This window comes from Pseudorca crassidens, chromosome 3 (assembly GCF_039906515.1).
Source record: "Pseudorca crassidens isolate mPseCra1 chromosome 3, mPseCra1.hap1, whole genome shotgun sequence".
Lineage (NCBI taxonomy): Eukaryota > Metazoa > Chordata > Mammalia > Artiodactyla > Delphinidae > Pseudorca > Pseudorca crassidens.
Genome location: NC_090298.1, coordinates 139,872,594 through 139,889,407, shown reverse-complemented (window position 1 = coordinate 139,889,407; position 16,814 = coordinate 139,872,594). Strand labels below are relative to the sequence as shown.

Below are 16,814 nucleotides of genomic sequence, written 5' to 3'. Positions count from 1 at the left end.
AGAAATTTGCATCACAGTGTTTGGTTTGTGTTTACTTCCTATGGAAGCTTCTATTGAGGTTATCAACAATTCTGGGGGAAATGATTATGGACAGAATGATCATTACAATGATCACTACACTTCTTTTTTTTTTAAGTAACAAATTGCTTCTATTGCTGAGAAAATCTCAAACATTCTGAATTGAATTCTTAAAATGTATGCCAGTGTGCTCTCAGAGAAATATAGTGTGAGCCACTTATGTAATTAAAAAAAAAAATTTAGTAGTCACATTGAAAAATATATAAAGGCACAGTTGAAGTTCATTTTAATAATATGTTTTACATAACTCAATATACCCAAAATACAGCATTTCAATATACAATCAATATATACATTTCATTAATGCAGTATTGGAAATAACACACGTGCCCAGCACATGCACCACAATACAACAGTACCTAACAGGATGTAATGTTAAGGTGAAATGTAGTCCGACCAAAACTGTACATTCCTTCAGTTTTTATATTAAAATTAAAAATTCACTGCAGTGATGCGTTTCTTAGGACACCTTTGGATCTTCTGTGAAAATAAATCGATTCTGAGCAGCCACATTTTGGTCAGTGATCAACAGTATACAATGAACACTCTGCATTAGGATTTGTGGAATTGGGTAAAACTACCAGAGAACTGCTTGAGAACCTAGCATACAAATCAAGAACACTCATGAAACTGCCCAGGCCATTAAGGGTATGCATCTCCAAAAAGCCACCAAGTATCTGAAGGATGTCACTTTACAGAAGCAATGTGTACCATTCCGCCGTTACAATGGTAGAGTTGGTAAGTGGTCCCAGGCCAAACAGTGGTGCTGGACACAGGGTTGGTGGCACAAAAAAAGTGCTGAATTTTTACTGGACAATGCTCAAAAATGCAGAGAGTAATGCTGAACTTAAGGGCTTAGATGAAGATCCTCTGGTCACTGAGCACATCCAGGTGAACAAAGCCCCCAGGATGTGCCACAGGACTTAGAGAGCTCACAGTCAGAGCAACCCATACATGAGCTCTCCCTGCCACGTTGAGATGATCCTCACTGAAAAAGAACAGATTGTTCCTAAAGCAGAGAGGAGGTTGCACAGAAGAAAAAGATATCCCAGAAGAAACTGCAGAAACAAAAACTTACAGCACAGGAATAAATTCCACAAAAAATAAATGCAAATAAAAATTAAAAAAAAAATTCGGTCCTTCAGTCATACTAGCCACATTTCAAGTACTCAATAGCCACCTGCAGCTAGTGGCTACCATATTAGATAGTACAGGTCTACACTAAGACCCATAATCCATTTTCTTGTTCGCAAGTTTAATGCTGTCGTCATCACTGTCATCATCACCACCACCACAAGGGCTTACTGAGCATGTAAGTGCCAGGCATTGTGCCAGGTTCCTTTGTGAGGGATGACATTCTCTGGGATTAGACTCACTGGATTTGCACACTGGCTCTTCCATGTACTGTCTGTGTTACCTGGAGCAAGCAACCTCAACTTCTTCGCCTGTAAGATGGGGACAGTAATGGCAGCGCCTTCTGAGGGCTGTTGTGAGGAAGACAAGGCCATGCTGGGCCGGGAGTCAGCTCCTGATAAATGATAAGGAGCTCTGACTCATTTTCTTGCTTGAGGGGTCCTACCACGGCTGAGATAATGTTTAGGCCCTATCTCAATGCAGGGACGCATCTCTTCCTCATGAGGGTCTTACCCTCTCCCTGGAAGCGTATGTCCCAAAGCACCAGAAGCAGCCACCACAACTGACTTCTCAAAGTCAGTGGCCTGAGTGTAGGTGGACAAAGGACACAAACCACAATTTGACAGGTGGTTGTCTGTGTCCTTCCCAGCTCTTATTTGATCTCAACTTTTCTGTCCTAAATTCATTAGTCTGGGGCTGAAATCTAAAAGTGCCTAGTGTGGGAAAGTGGCTTTCATTCAGATTTTAGTCCTCTGAGATGTTTTTTTGAAAGGTGACACTGTGGTACAGCAGAAAGGAAGTGAGGAGGCCTGGATAGGCAGGTTACTTTGGCCCTCTGAGCCTCAGTTTCCTCATTTGTGAATTGAGGTTAATGACATGTACCTGGCAGTGTTGCTTTGAGGTTAAATGTGAAAGTGTATTTGAGAAAGCCTCTAACACACTCTGTCGTCCATGTTCAATAATCAATAACTGATGATGAATCTATGTATTAGATAATTTATGTTGGGATGCTTTTATTTTTAAATATATATTTGTTTATTTATTTATTTAGCTGCATCAGGTCTTAGTTGGCACGTGGGATCTTCGTTGCAGCATGGGGGATCTTTCATTGTGGCACGTGGGCTCCAGAACGCGAGGGCTCATAGTTGCAGCACGCAGGCTCTCTAGTTGTGGCGCACGGGTTCTAGAGTGCGAGGGCTTAGTTGTCCTGTGGCATGTGGGATCTTAGTTCCCTGCCCAGGGATCGAACCCATGTCCCCTGCATTGGAAGGTGGATTCTTAACCACTGGACCACCAGGGAAGTCCCGGGATGCTTTCTTTTAAAATTGAACTATAGTTGACTTACAATATTATATTAATTTCAGGTGTACAACATAGTAATTTGATATTTTTGTAGATTATACACCATACAATGTTATTATAAAATATTGACTATATTCCTTGTGCTGTACAACACAGCCCTGTAACTTATTTTAAATTATTTTATAATTGGCAGTTTGTACCTCTTAATCCTCTTCACTTATTTTGCCCCTCCCCCCTTCCCCTCTGGTAACCACTAGTTTGTTCTCTGTATCTGTGAGACTGTTTCTATTTTGTTGTATTTGTTTGTTTTGTTTTTTAGATTCCACAAATAAGCAAAAACATACAGTATTTGTCTTTCTCTGTCTGACTTATTTCACTTAGTATAATACACTCCAGGCCCATCCATGTTGCTGCGAATGGCAAGATTTTACTCTTTTATATGGCTGAGTAATATTCCATTGTGTATATATCCTACCACATCTTCTTTATCCATTCACCAGCTGTCGATGAGCATGTAGGTTGCTATGTGGGATGCTTTTGAAATCTCTGCTGTGGTGACCTCAAATCCCTTGTGCATAAAGCCCAGACCCTCCCATAACTGATAACCTGCTCACTTTGACCTTGACTTGGGTAAAATTTTTCATAAACTTTATGATTATCACAAGATGTATATTAGCTTAAGCATGGTAAAAAACAATGAGGAAGATGAAATCCTCCCTTAGTGTTTTCTAATAGGATTATTAGCTACTCCTTAAGTAAAATAATTATTTACCTGTGGTACAGCAGAAAGAAAATAGGGTTTGGAAGTCAGAAAGACCTGGGTTTGAATCTGGCTCCACCCCCTGACTAGAGCACAACCTTGGGCAAGTTACTTAACCCCTCTGAGCCTGAGTTTCTCATATCTAAAACTGGGATGATAACCATCTCAGTGTTGTTATGAGGCTCTCAGGACATTTTAATAGTTTTTTGTCCCCTACAGATATTCTCAAGCTTGTCTTTTATTCTTTTAAACATATTTGTGTTGGGACTTCCCTGGTGGCGCAGTGGTTAAGAATCCACCTACCAATGCAGGGGACACGGGTCCGATCCCTGGTCCGGGAAGATCCCACATGCCGCGGAACAACTAAGCCCATGCACCGCAACTACTGAGCACATGAGCCACAACTAGACAGCCCACGTGCTGCAACTACAAAGCCCACATGCTCTGGAGCCCGCACACCACAATGAAAGATCCCGCATGCTGCTACAAAGATCCCGTGTGCCGCAGCTAAGACCCAATGCAGCCAAAAAAAAAAAAAAAACACCACACAGAAACAAACAACAAAAACCCCAAAAGACACAGGAAATCCCACTAGAAAACAAAGCACAATTTAAGCATCCAAAAAAAAATGCACAGCATAAAACATATCAAGTAGATAATCTCTGACACTTAGGATGGTTCAACTTAGGATTTTTCAACTTTATGATGGTGTGAAAGTGATACACATTCAGTAGAAACTGTACTTCAGGTTTTGAATTTTGATCTTCTGGTTTTCACATTCAGTACAGTGTTCAATAAGTTACATGAGCTATTCAACACTTCATTATAAGATAGGCCTTGTGTTAGCTGATTGTAGACTAATGTACGTGTTCTGAGCACATTTAAGGTAGGCTAGGCTAAGCTATTATGTTCAGTAGGTTAGGTGTTTTAAATGCATTTTCAACTTAAGATATTTTCAACTTGTGATGGGTTTATCAGAACATAACTCCATTGTAAGTCAAAGATCTGTATACATAACATGTGAACTCATACTCCAATGCAGGGGGTGGGGAGGAGTGGGGAGGAGAGAGAGAAGGAGAAGTTGATCATTGGTTACCATTGGAGATAACCAGAGAAGGCACTGAATCTTTAAAAAATTGGCAAGTAAAGGAAAATATTTAAGCATTTATTCTGTGTGTCTTGTATGATCAGTCTTACGTAGTAATCAAATAATGCTAATTGATGAGGGAGAGGTGATCTTTACAAAGAATGACAGAAAATCATTTTGCAACTCTTCATGAAGTAGTTCATTAAGGTAAATCCATCAGTGGATGAAACCGTTGGACAAAAGTTTGTTATGGAACTTTTCTTTTTTTAAAAAAAACTGTGCTTCCCTGGTGGCGCAGTGGTTGAGAATCTGCCTGCCAATGCAGGGGACACAGGTTCGATCCCTGGTCCGGGTAGATCCCACATGCCGCAAAGCAACTAAGCCTGTTCGCCACAACTACGGAGCCTGCGCTCTAGAGCCCGCGAGCCACAACTACTGAAGCCCACGTGCCTAGAGCCCGTGCTCCGCAACAAGAGAAGCCACAGCAATGAGAAGACTGCGCACCGCAACAGAGAGTAGCCCCCACTCACCGCAACTTAGAGAAAGCCCGTACGCAGCAGTGAAGACCCAACTCAGCCAAAAATAAATAAATAAAATATTTTTTTTAAAAAAGAAATAAATCTAACAAGCAAAAATTACATAACTTCATTGTAAATATTAAGAAAACCTAAATCAATGGAGAGATAAACTATGTTAATGACTCAAATAATACCATGTTAACAACTCAGCAGGATAATGAATTAGGTTCTCCCCAAACTCATCTATAAATTCAGTGCAATTCCAGGCAAATTTCCAAAAGGGCTTTTCACAGAACTTGATAAGCTAATTCTAAAATTTACATGGTAAAAACAAGGCAAAGAATATTCAAGGCACTCCTGAGAAAGTACAGAGTGGGGAGTTTGCTTACCAGATATCAAGATTTATTATAAGCCATGGTATTACAGTGTAGTATTGGCACAGGGATAGACAAACAGACTGATGGAACCAAAGAGAAAACCCAGAAACAGACTCATAAATGGAAATATGATATATGACAGAAAGGGCACTGCAGTTCAATGAAGAAAGAAAATTCAATAAAAAGTCTTGGAACAACTGGTTTTCATATGGAATAAATGAAAGTGGATCTGTATCTCACATACTATATAAAAAATAAATGACAGATAGCTTAAAGATTTAAAGTGAAAGGCAAAACTTTAAAAGCCAATATGGAGAAATATCTTTAAGATCTTAGGGTAGGAAATAATTCACTAAACAAGATACAAAATGTAAAAACTGCAAATGAAAAGTTTGATAACTTTGGCTATATTAAAATTAGAAATATCTAATTCATCAAAGATTCCATATGTGTTCTTCTTCGTTTTATTCCTTTTCTCCTTCTTACCACTTCCTTTCCCTCTTCTTCCCTTCGTAAAACATTCAGTACTAAAAAGTTAGGTGAGGACAAGTCAGATAGTTTATCCCATTGGAGGGTGAAGGGAGAACAATCGTGGCACAGAGGGGACATCAGAGTCCAAGCAGCATGGAGGCATCTGCACAGGCGATGTATCAGAGCCTGAACAGCGTAAGCAGGGGAACTGTACAGGGGCAGAAGCCTGGAATGGGCAAGCACAAGGCAAGTTAGAGTACAAGGCAAGTGGGGAAGGCATCCAGACAGGGGGTGCATCCTTTCAAATATACATATGAAAATATATGATGTCTGTGATTTGTTTCAAAATAATACAGGAAGTGAAGGATGTGTGTGGAAGAGGCAGGATCAGCCAAGGGTTACAGTTTGGTAAGTCTGGATGATGGGTACATGGGCTGTATTAGTCTATGTTTTCCTATGTCCAAAATTCTCCATAATAAGCATTTTTTCAGTGTAAACACACACACACCATAATGAAAATGAAAACATAAGCTACAAACCAGTATAAGAATTGTGCTACGCGTATAACTGATGTAGGATTAGAATCCATAATATATAAAGAAAAAAAATCCCTCTATGTCAACAATAGACAAATAATCTGCTTCTCGGAAAAGGAAATATAAAGGCCAAAAAACCTGAAAAAATTCCTAACTTCATAGTAATCAGAAAAATGCAAATCAAAAGCACAATTAGATACTAGTTTATCTTCATCAGATTGACACAAATTAAAAGCCAATGATACGCTGTGTTGTTAAGTCTCATGCACTGCTTGTAGGAGTGTAAATTCATCAACTGTGTTTTGGCATCATTTAGCCAAGTATAAACTCTTACACGTGTGCACCAGGTCATGGGAGTAAGAAGACTTAAGGTAAACTTGTTTGTAATTTAGAAAACAAAAGCAAAAACTGGAAACAAGCCAAATGTCCAACGGAGCAATGGATTAGTAAACTGTGATACACAATGAAATGCCATAAGCAGTGCAAACGTACTGCATACATCAACATGAATGAATCCTGCAAACATAAGGTTGAGTGAAAAAGGCAAATCACAGAAGAATACAAAAAATATAACACCTTTTTATAAAGTTCAAAAACAAGCAAAACTAAACAATGTATTCTTCAACAACACACATACATACATATGTGGTAAGATATAAAGGAAAGCAAGGAATGATAAAAATTCAGGGCAGGTTTGTCGTGGAGGGTGAGGATGGAGAGGAGGGAGAGGCTTCAAAGATATTCTTAGAGTTCCATTTCTTAAGACTGGATGTTGGGCACATAAGGGCTCATTTTATTATTTTTATATACATATAACAATACACACTTATACATATATACACATTTATACATATATAAATGTGTATATATACATTTATACACATTTATACATACATATGATTTGTATTGACAAAATATAAAATCTCCTAATAAAAATTTTTAATCGAAACAGAAAGAAGACTATTGATATCTGTAGTAGTTATGAGCAATGAAGATGTTTTTGTCAGTGCTCCATGACAGCCAGGGCAAACACACATGCAGTTTATGCCTGTGGTCTCAGCATCCTCACATGCACCCGCTTTTCACTCAGAAGTTCTGCAGATGGGATATACTAGCAAGAGGACCCTGTGCTCTTGGTGATGGCTGCTGTCACCATTGCTTATCCCAAGATAAACAGAAATGCTAAGGAGAAACAAACGTGGTCTGTGGAATCAGGTAGGTAAAACCTTCCGATTAAATAGTCACTTCTACTTATTTGGAAAGCCTCCCTCAAACTTATTTTCATCATCTGTAAAATGGGCATAAATGTTACCTTGTTAGGTTGACATGAGAATTAAATGAGATTATCTATGCTCAGGATGCAAGGAATGGAAATCTCCTTTTTCAAATTACATTAGAAGAGCTCCAGCATTTGGTGGGAATCTGCTATTACCCTGGGAGGAGGGGAGCCCCACCCTGTTTCTACATCATCCTAAGACTGTCCCAGGCTTACACAGTTATGAGCAATGAGATTTAAACAGACCTAAGAGAAAAATAAATACGATACTATAGCATGTCAGATAGTGAAAATGATAAGAAAAAGCAGGAAAGATGGATAGGAAGTTGGGAGGATTATGGGAGAAGTGGTGGTAAACTGTATCTTCAAATTATGATGTGTTCTATGTAAGATAAGCTTAGATAGGTCACTATCAGTCAATTTTTTTATTCCTTAAAGGGAATAAAGATATTTGAACTATTTGAATTCAAAATCAATTGAATTCAAATATTTGAAGAGTGAATATTAAAACACAGATTAATTGTAAACAAAATAAATCTTTATTCACCTTCTCTCCAGATGGACAGGAAATACTTACATAAAGATGATCAAGAAAATCTGCACTTTGACCTGAACCAAGTATCTTGCATGGTAGTTGGAGTGCTAAATGTGCCAGTTGGCTGAATTGTCCAGCTAAATTTATTTTTTAAAAAAGAAGAACACATCTTTGGAAACATTGTTCTCATCAAACATTAAAATACTAAAATGTTTTTTAAAAAAGAGAGAGCGAGACCTAAGAGACATATCCACCAAATGTAAAATGTGGATTTTAGGTGGATCCTGATTTGAACCAATCAACTATAAAAATATACTCTTGAGAAAATGAGGAAAACATGAATAAGGACTGGGTATTAAAAGATGCCAAAGTGTGATAATGGTATTGTGACTGGATTAAAAAAATTCTTATCCTTTAGACATGAAGCCTAAAATGTATGGATAAATGTTATAACAGCTACAAGTTGCTTTAAAATAACCCAGTGGTGGGAGAGGAGGGGAGGGATAAAGATGGAACAAGAGCAGTCCTGAGATGCTCACTGTAGCTGACTGGTAGGTACAAGGGTGCATTGTTCTCTTTGCGCTACTCTTATTCTGTGTGAAATTTTCCATGGGAGAAGGGAAAGATGGGAGAGGAGGATGGAGGGAGGGAAGCAGGAAGGAAGGAAGATCCTTGGAACAATGCCTCGTATCTCTCAGAGCAAGGGTCCAGCTCTGAGAGTGGTTTCTGCTGCCCTCCTGCAGGAGATAACATCACTGGCCAACGAGAACTTCAGAGGAGGGTGGTTTCACACACTATGCCAATTTCACCATTCTGTTGGGGCCAAAACCTACCCAAAGGGCTGCTGTATCAGAATGCAGGGTCTGAGCAGGCCCAGGCATCCATCCCTCGTGGGTTTCACAACCCTGGCCTTTCTCAGTCCCAGGAAACCATGCGCCAGAAGTGGGGCCACTTTCCTTTTTAAACCTCCTGAAAGATCAAACCAGTTCTGATCTTGGGTAGCCTCGACCTGCAGCGGCTTGAAGCAGGATTTTGGTTCCCTGGACAGACCACCAGGGCCAGTGGCCAGAGACAAGGCCCTGGTCCGTCAGCTTTGTAGAAATGAATTCCCACAAAGAGGTGGAAAGTAGTGAAACAAGTAAAGTGTTTATTAGGAGGAAAAATGGTACGTGTGGATAGACACACATGCAGGCTCAGAGAAACAGTCGCACCCTCGTGGTAGTTTGAATCACTATTTATATGGGGGCATTTCTTCTGGGTTTCCTCTGGCCAATCACCTTGCTTTGCCTGGCTCTGAGTCCACATTTGGTTTATCTCAGGGTCCTCCCCTGTGTGCGTGCGCATCCCTTAGCCAAGATGGATTCTAGCGAAGAGGGCTATGGGTAGGTTGACATCACCTACTATGGGGTGGCGCCCCCTCCCTTTTGGCCACCTGAGGAGCCTTTCTGTACGTGTGTAGTCAGGAAGGTCTCCTTAACCTCGAGAATGAGAAATATGTGGTCTCTCTATCTTTTTTCTGGGCAGGGCTCAGCTCCTCTTTCACTCCTGCTATTATCTTCATCTTGGAGTATCTGTCCACAGGGGACAAACTCCAGCTGCTCAGCTTGGGGCCCATCTATCTCCTCTTGAAAAACACCAAACATTTTCATTCCACTCCTTCTGGCACAGCCTGACATCCCTTGAGAAGGAGTTTGGAGCTAAGAACAAGAGCCTGGCCACCCCACACCCAACCCCAGGCCTCTGCCTCCTCCTGGGAAGGGGAAAGACATGGTGTGGACTCTGGGTGGGGATAATTTTTCCTGATAGTTCCTGTTCCTCCCCTATTCTACTTCCCCCAACCAATACAGACAAGGAGACATCTCACTATAGACGTGCCAGGATAAAAGTTAAGTGCCCTTGGGTCCCTGTGTTATAAGTAAAGGGAAACTTTCAGGGAGACTCCAGGTGCTGAATGGGGGCTGTTCATTCCCCCTCCCAACAAGAGCTCCTCACTCAGCCACTGGCTTTTACTGCCCCCTTGTGGTGATTTGCTTCTTATAGACAATCCTGCATTACAGATTTCCCACCCACAAAGCCAAGTCGGTTGGTCCCCTGCAAACCTTGCATTGGGGCAGTCTTCATTAAAGATCAGACATTTCGCTCAGTAGTGAGAAAACTTTCTTCCAAAGAAAGTAAGTACATGAGTATCTTGCAGACAATTTCTTTGCTTCTTTTTTGGGGGGGACCATGCCCTGCAGCTTCTGGGATCTTTGTTACCTGACCAGGGATCGAACGTGGGCCCACGGCAATGAAGGCGCCGAGTCTTAACCACTGGACCGCCAGGGAATTCCCTCTTTGCTTTTTAAAAACGTTAGCGGTTGAAATTTTTTTTTTTTTTTTTTGGTGGTACGCGGGCCTCTCACTGCTGTGGCCTCTCCCGCTGCGGAGCACAGGCTCCGGACACGCAGGCTCAGCGGCCATGGCTCAAGGGCCCAGCCGCTCCGCGGCATGTGGGATCCTCCCGGACCGGGGCACGAACCCGCGTCCCCTGCACCGGCAGGCGGACTCTCAACCACTGCGCCACCAGAGAAGCCCAACAGTTGAAATTTTTTAAAACAAAAATTTGGGGAGAAAGAAACCTCATGAGGTGGCTATAGGGAAAGGGGATCAGGAAAATGTTCCCTGCCTCCATATGGGTGAAGGAAGCTCTGTAATTCCTGTAAAAAAATGATGCCCCTCTGGACACTGTGCTTGTTCCTGGCAGGGTCGTGGCTGGATCTAACTTAAACTGAGTCCCCCTAAAACCAAGTTTCCCTGTCAAGTTTATGATTAACCTCTCTATCCAAAACAGTATTCCCTTTCTTGTCCTGACCCTGTTCCTCTCAGGACTGAAGAGTATCAAAGAAAAGGGGAGACTGAAACTGAGCAGGACCCAGCAGGACCCTCCCAGGTACAAAAGGCCCTCTGTGTCCCCCGTTTCTTGTTTGTAGAAAAAGGCTTTAGTCCCCTACGCCTTCCCTGAGTTCCAAAGAGCAGACTCAAACAGTTACTAATTAGGGAAGTGAGGGAATGCAGAAACAAAGGAAAAGCAGTAAAGAAACAATAGTTCAGTGATAAAGCAGAGTCCTAGCTTCTTCTCAAGGGATATACATAACAATCTGACACACACCTTTGAGCTGTTCTGTAGAAACTAAGACCCCTCCCCCAGGTGGAGGATAGTGACTACTTGCTGACCACCAGCACTAGACTCCAGACTGGTTGGAACCAGAAGGTTGATGATTAACATTCCAGAAACATCACCCTATTACCTCATCACCAACCAATCAGAAGAAAGTCATACACCCTAGAGCCCTCACCCCAAATGTTGCCTTTAAAAATCCTTCCCTGAAAGCCATTGGGGAGTTTGGGTCTTTTCAGCACAAGCTGCCCCTTCTCCCTGCTTGGTGTCCTACAAATAAATGCTGAACTTTCCTTCACTACAAGCGGGTGTTGGTGATTGTCTTTGGTGAATGTCAGGTTAAAACAGGAGGGAAGGAGGCAGGATACAACCTTTAAAAGAATGACATTACCAGAGGACATGACATAAACTGATTAGAACCAAATAGGTCCAAGATGGCGGACAAGTCAACTTCCACTAGACTTTAAGCCTCAGGATATGCTCATTGTAACACATCAGCAAGCTAAATGACACACCCACAGGCAACATGACAGTTCCAAGGCCAACCATAAAGGTCAAAAAGTAGGCAGTGGGGACATCCCTGGTGGCACAGTGATTAAGAATTCGCCTGCCAATGCAGGGGACACGGGTTTGAGCCCTGGTCCGGGAAGATCCCACATGCCGTCCGTGCACCACAACTACTGAGCCTACGCTCTAGAGCCTGCGAATCACAACTACTGAAGCCCGCGTGCCTAGAGCCCGTGCTCTGCAAAGAGAGAAGCCACCGCAATGAGAAGCCCATGCACTGCAACGAAGACCCAATGCAGCCAAAAATAAATTAATTTAAAAAAAAAAAGTAGGCAATGGCCTAATTTCTGGAAATCCCCACCTCTTCCCCAAAATAACTGGAATACTCCTCCCACTCATTAGCATATGAAATTACCCACCCTTATAAAAACTGACAACCCCATACCCTGGGGCCACTCTCACCTTCTGAGAAGGCCCACACTCTGTCTGTGGAGTGTGTTTCTCTCTAAATAAATTCACTTCTTACCCATCACTTTGTCTCTCACTGAATTCTTTCTGACAAGACATCGAGAACCTGAGCTTCATTAAGTCCTGAGACCAGGTGTGTGATCTCAGTTAAAAGACCGTGGGTTCAAGTCCCAAAGTGAGTTACATGGTTTCAGTTTTAGACCCCAGGGTGAGGACACAGACAAATGATTTGATGAAACCTGTTTATGGTTTGCTGCTTTCTGTCCTGTGTGGGCTGGTTCTCAGAACACCAAAGAGCAGGACTATCCCCGACCATTCCATACGTCTTACGCCTGAGCAGATAGTGCCAGAACATTGCGAAGTATTCCAATTTACACCCAGAGGCCCTCAACTAGAAACACATCCATCTTCTTCATAACCGTAAGTTTAAGTATCTGATAGTTGGGTTCTTTTTATTTTATTTTATTTTTTTGTTTCAAACTAGTTTATTTAGGGGTTCCATTTTCACTCCTCAATAGATTTTATGTATTTCTCACATGCTTTTTCACTCATTAGTTCATCTAGTTCTGAAGGGTTACTGAGTGTCATCTTCATCAGCCAACCATCTTCATAACAAGATTTGTTGACAAGTCCTGGATTTTCTGCTAGAGCTTCATTAATTTCAGTTACTTCTCCTGATAGAGGAGACTAGAGTTCACTAGCAGCTTTCACACTTTCCAAAGCACCAAATTCCTCTTGTTTGTTCAATTTTGTCCCAACTTCAGGCAGACTACAGTAAACAACATCTCCCAAAGCTTCCTGTGCAAAACTGCTGATTCCTACTGTTCCAACACCGTTTTCTGTTGTTACCCATTCATGTTTGTCTGTGAATTTACGACCCGACAGCAGAACGGGACCGGTGCGCAGCGCCCGGACGGCGCCCGCCCGCAGTCCCCAGGGCCGCGGCAGGCAGGGCGCGTTGGGCACAGAGATGGCGCGCGGGCTGCAGACAGCAGACCGCGGCCCACACGCTCCGCGCCCCTCGCAGCGCCATGTTCGCAGGGGTGCAGAAGGTCTCCGCACAGCATCTAGAGCACCCCCGGCTGGAGGGGGCGGGGCCCCCAGCTGGGTTCTTTTTAAGTTGTAATGCAAGTGCCTGACTTAAGCTCTTGATTGCATCCACTCCAAAGACTGCCATGTGAACATATTGCCAGCCACACAATTAGATGAAGATCTAGGCTGACCCCATTAAGTTCCTCTGTTTTAAAGATCTTTGGTTTGGCCACTTGCTTTTCTCTCCCTGAGTTTTAATTCCTGCTCTTACGTTTTACAGTCACTACTAGGCCCCCACCTTCAACCCCAATAAAAGCAGAACAAGCCCATTCTCTCTCTCTTTCTCTCTCTCTCCCCCAACGACCTTCTGTGGCCTCAGGCATGCTGTGTACCCTCCAGAACTTGTAAGTAATAAACTTGGTTTACTTGTTTCATAGTTTCTTGATGGTTATGGCTGAGGGCGTCTTGCACTCATAATAAGAACCACAAGGGCTGGTCCAGCCACATTAAGGATAGAAAGCAGAGACCTGCACAAAACAATAGCTTTGCCCAAAGGTGACTTCTCTCTAAGCTTCTGATATTCACTATGAACACTGTGTGCGTGTAAGCAGTGCTTATCCATGACTTGGAGGAAAGCTTCCCTTTCTGACTCTTGCTGCCACAGCAATCTTGGAGAGACCAAGCTAGAGAGACTGGAGTCTCAGGAGGGAGCCCAGTAAAGTGGAAACACTCAGGCTGGGCAGCTGGAGAGTCCCATATCATAACTCCATGTCCTTGGGAAACCAATTTAACCTCAGAAGGCTCTTTCATCATCTCTAAACGAGACAAGACACCAGCACCCACCTCAAGGAGTGCTGGGGTGATACACGTGAGGATGGTTGAGATCTGCTCACACCACTGCTTAGACATGCAGAGAAAATGTGGTCAAGTACATCTTCTACACAAGTCATGGGGGTTGGGGTGCCAAGACTATAGTTTGGCATCTCAATCTCCTCTGGTCCAAACCTTCTCTTCCAAGTTCCTTTCCAAGTACAACTTTGGGTTTTTTTGTTTGTTCGTTTGTTTGTTTTCCAAGTGCAACTTTGAATCAGGAATTGTTTAACAGTCTCTTTTGAACAACAGTCTGTTTCAAATGAATTTTCTGTCACTTGGATGGAAACGATACTGTATCCCATCCTTGTGCACCTCTCCAAAATGGTACCTGGGTACACATGAATGTGGGAGAAGGGGCAGGGATCCACTGGAGGTCCCCGGGTCCATGCTGACTCCTGCAGTAAAGAGTCAATCTGGTTTGGTCTGGCCGTGAACAAGTGACCACTATAGGGTGACTGGTCCCATCTGATCTTTGGGCCACTACTGAAGTCTCTGTGTCCAGTCATTTGCCTGTGACAATGAAGGCCATGCGCCTTGCAGCCCTTCTGTCCTCACCCCAGACCTTTGCTGACCCACTTTGCTGACTATCAGGCTCCCCTATTGTGGTTTCACCCTGAAAATGAATTAAACAAAACATATGCCTCTTAAGTCCCTTGCCTCTCTCTGCCCCTCTTCGTCCCTCATTCTGTGGGGGCGGGAGGAAAGGACATCCTGGACCTCCCTGGTTATAGGCCCTTCTGCCCAGGAGTCTTAGTGGAATCTCTGTGCACCATGGAAGAACCTCTATGATCTGGCCCACCGTTTTCTAAACTGAGACTGTTCACTAAGTATTCCCAGCCCTCTGCCTTCCAGGAGCACACTTCCTGCCCTCTGTGCTGAGTAGGCCATGTGACTATTCTGGCAGCAGCAAGACCAAACATGTGTCACTTCCCCTCACAACTCAGAACCACCCACCAACCCATAATGGATGTCAAGTGTGAGTGAGAAACCTTTGTTACAAGCCACTAAGTCATTGGGATTGTTATTATAGCATAGCCTAGATGATCCTGACTGATACACTTATATAGCTCCTAAAAGAAGCTTTTAAAAACGGTGTGTACCCTCTTGCACACTTTTAAGATGACATCTAAAAATTTCACTAAACATTTAAATGGTTGCAAGGGATATAATTTCCATCTATTGTAAATACTAATATTTTAAATAAAAACTGTTACATCAGCCTTCTAAAATATCCAATGGAATCTAAATATTGAAACACTTTCTTACCCACTATCATCAGTTGTTTAAATCCATGAACAAGCTCTTCTTCAACATTTGGAAATTTTACATTTTTTCCTTCTTCTCCTTGAATTCATGTTTCCATTCCACATCCTCTGTATATCTTCACCATAAGGCAATATATTTTTAGGCTTTAAAGTCTTTTATCCACCACCTTATCAAACTTAGCTATAACAAAAAAGGCATGTAAATTGAAATTTTGAAGTTTACTTTATTCCCTGTCAACCATAAATCCTAAGTGTTAAACATATCTTCTGAATTGAATTATTATTACAAATAGAATTAATACAAAATTGACCAAAACAATATAAATATAAGTTTTGATGAATAATTCTTAAACATAGAAAGCATCTTTTAGCAGGGAGGGGCAAGATAGATGGAGGGGATTAAGAGGTACAAACTATGTGTAAAATAAATAAGCTACAAGGACATATGGTACAGCACAGGGAATATAGCCAATATTTTATAATAAATGGAGTATAATCTTTTTTTTGGAGTATAATCTTTAAAATTTTTGAATCACTATGTTGTACACCTGAAACTTATATAATATTGTAAATCAACTATACCTCTATTAAAAAAAAAAGAAAGCATCTTTTGTTGATGTATATACAGTCATCCCTCAGTATCTGTGGGAAATTGGTTCTAGGATGCCCACAGATACCAAAACCTGAGAGTGCTCAAGTCCCTTATATGAAATGTATTTGCATACAACCTACGCACACCCTCTATCCTCCCTCCCATATACTTTAAATCATCTCTAGATTACTTATAATACCTAATACAATGTAAAGGCTATGTAAATAGTTGCCAATGCAGCAAATTCAAGTTTTGCTTTCTGGAACTTTTTGGAATTTTTTTTACCCTGAATATTTTTGATCAGTAGCTGGGTGAATCTACAGATGTGCAACCCTCGAATACAAAGGGCTGACTACACTGCAAAAAACTAATTGACCTAGTGCTAAAATTCTTTCTTATAATAGAAATAGAAAATACCAAACATTTTATAAGATGAAGACTGTAATAAGGCTATTCTATATGATTTGATAAAACAGGTGGACTCCATTTTTTAATAACACAAAGAATCTGAAAGAAATATCATAGAAATATCATCCATGAGTTTCAGCCAATATGTCCTGAAAATGTTGGTATTCCCGGAGAACATGAGCATGGCTCAGCATCACTGCCCCCTGCTGTGCCCGCTGTTCACAGGCTTGTCCACCAGCTGAGGACGCTTCTAAGGATGAGCACTGAGAACACAGGAGCTGCTTCCCAGGGAGGCGTAATTCCTACTGTGCTCTCTTTGCTTCGCTCCTGGGGGATTCCTTCAAGTGCAAAGCATTTTTAGGCAAAAGGAGAGGTGGATAAGAGATGGAGAGATCTTAAATGTTCTCATCACAAGAAAAAAGAAATTGTAACTATGTA

General features: G+C 41.9%; 1 non-coding gene and 1 pseudogene across 1 annotated transcript; one reads left to right on the top strand and one right to left on the bottom strand.

The window, feature by feature from the left end:
• Window positions 1-291: 291 nt before the first annotated feature.
• Window positions 292-16,814, bottom strand: part of LOC137222026 (glycine cleavage system H protein, mitochondrial-like) — a 42,803-nt pseudogene continuing 26,280 nt past the window's right edge.
• On the top strand, window positions 522-586 carry LOC137222866 (small nucleolar RNA SNORD58). Its single transcript, XR_010942643.1, has one exon. It is a non-coding gene; the product is annotated as a small nucleolar RNA SNORD58 (small nucleolar RNA).